General features: G+C 42.6%; 1 protein-coding gene across 1 annotated transcript in view; it reads left to right on the plus strand.

Moving 5' to 3' along the window:
* LOC122347518 (abl interactor 1-like) overlaps positions 1-2,319 on the plus strand; it is a 7,440-nt gene that overhangs the window by 1,102 nt on the left and 4,019 nt on the right. The window lies entirely within an intron of this gene.

The raw sequence follows: 2,319 nt of genomic DNA on the forward strand, positions 1-2,319 counted from the left end.
TAAAGGGTGGTCTGCCTGCAGAGAACAGGAAAAAAGAATGGAGTTTAGTAAGAAATGAGGTCACTGTCCTGTTCTCCTCTGAGATACCTGCTGGAGCCAAGAGGAACAGAACCCCCCCACCACCACCAACTCTCGTGACTCATTCCGTCACCATAGCAACACAGCATCAGCACCACTGATTTCCTTTTCCTGGGTTGATGTTATTTAATTTTAACAGGACCTTTGAATGCAGAGTCTCTGTCCTTGTACTTAAAAACCATCCAAAACCTGGTGAGCAACAATTTAAGGCATATTCAAGGAACTGCAGGGGCTATTGAGTTTAGGGATACGCTGAGATATCTCAGTGACACACCAAACCAAGGGTCAGATGTCGGGCCATCTTTGAGTGTATGTCAGCTCAGTTTTTTGGAGCGCTGCTGTTGGCTTTTTAGAAGGTGCTTCAGATTTTACATCTTCATCTGACCTAAGCGTTCCAATATCCAGATATTTTCATAAAAGAGTGATGTTCTTTGATGTCGGTTTCTTCAGGCAACGTCTATTGTATCTTCTGTGGTGAAAACAATTGGACCGCAAGATCAAACGTTTCGTTCAAGATGGGAGAGTTGAGGGAAATGTAGATTTAGTAATGTACTGTGATTCAGAAACTGACATTACAATGCATTTTAATGTTAAACTTGATGTCCATTTCTTTATAAAAGATTACTCCATGTTTTAGTTTTACCGCTTAGTTTGAACCAAATCTTCATCCAACGAGCAACGGGTTGTGGGCAACATTAGCCAGTGTTGCAAGGATCAGTTTCCAGCAGAAATGATCATCTTTCTGCGTACCAGCATGCTACATTTCTGTGTATTACCATTTAGGACAGTCTCATTCTATTCTAAAGACAATAGCTACATCCCAAATGACGCATACAGACACTTATGCACAATGTACTCGGCCGTATAGACATCAAGTAACTTGGAACAAGGCTTGCACGTCTGCGACATTAAAGAATGAATTGTCTTCAACATGTATTTTCTCTGATCTGCCGGTTCTGCCCCCTCCAGTCACACCCTCATGGGCCGCTCCCCCTGGGGCTCCTCCCCCAGCCCCTCCTCCTCCTCCACCCCCCCTCCCTGGCCAGGGCCCACCAATGCCAGCTGCGTCTATAGGTGAGCCTCCCCCCAATCCCGTCGACTCCTGTGCTGATCCGTCCCGGACAACATCAGCGTTCCCTGTCCGTCTGTGGGGCTTCAGCACGGGTCACAGAACTGTTTAAAATTGGGGATGGTGGTGGTGATCTTTATTTTGGGTGGTGGTTTGTGCTGCTTCAGTTTGAATCAATGCAGTGTGGAGAAGTCTCTGAACTGCCTGAGAATATTTTTTATAGTTCATAAACGGAGTATAGGCAGATTATCAGTAACACCGTTATCAGTGGTGTTTAATTAATAGCAAATATTGAGTGGACTTATGATCTGTAAGGTATTATAATACCTTGAGGTCGGGCTCTTTTGAATAATGCGGCGTATCTAGCTTCGTGTCGGCGAGTCAGAGACTTCCTCACTATAGGTTCTTTCGTAAAAGCCACCGTTTTCCTTCCGCTTTGCGTCTTTCCAATGTTTATGTAACCCAGTATTGATGTGATCGATATGCAGTATTAATCAACATTCAATCCCACAATCGTGTCCGTTATGACAGGAGGTTTCAACTGGCTCCATCAGGATGAGATGTCTGTGCTGTGTTTATATCATACGTCACTGGTGAAGACTTGATGTTTGTCAAGTGTGTTTGTTGTTTGCGCTTGGTTCCGGCCATCACTATCAGGGAGACTTCCCAGTTATCTGACGCTGTCGACAGGAAATCTCCCTATAGAGGAAATCCCATCTGCCCTGGCAGTGTAAACATACGCAGGACTATACTACAAATCACATAAACAAATCAAAAACCCGGTACTGTTTGTTACTCTGGGCTTTTTCTAACTTTGTGCATTTTATCGCAGGTTATGTTGTTTTCATCTAAGTTTGGGTTTCTCTGGCGAAACGTGTCCAGGTCATATTTGTATTGAGAGGGGGGGGGGGCGACTTATCTAGTTCTCCTCACAATTCATCTCACAATACAGACTTTTTTGTTGTTGTTAAAAATTCAGAATTGTAGCACAATTCTGAGAAACAAAGAAACTAAATGTATCTGTCAATATATTTAAGCGCACAATGAAAAAAGAAATGATCATTTGAAGAGTTTGGTTCCAAAACATTATAAATCCATTTTGATTAATTGGAGTAAAAATGTGTTTTCTTTACTAATTTTTACTTACATTTTTGTGCTTACACATAGCATCT

Source organism: Puntigrus tetrazona, chromosome 6 (assembly GCF_018831695.1).
Source record: "Puntigrus tetrazona isolate hp1 chromosome 6, ASM1883169v1, whole genome shotgun sequence".
NCBI classification, from domain to species: Eukaryota; Metazoa; Chordata; class Actinopteri; order Cypriniformes; family Cyprinidae; genus Puntigrus; species Puntigrus tetrazona.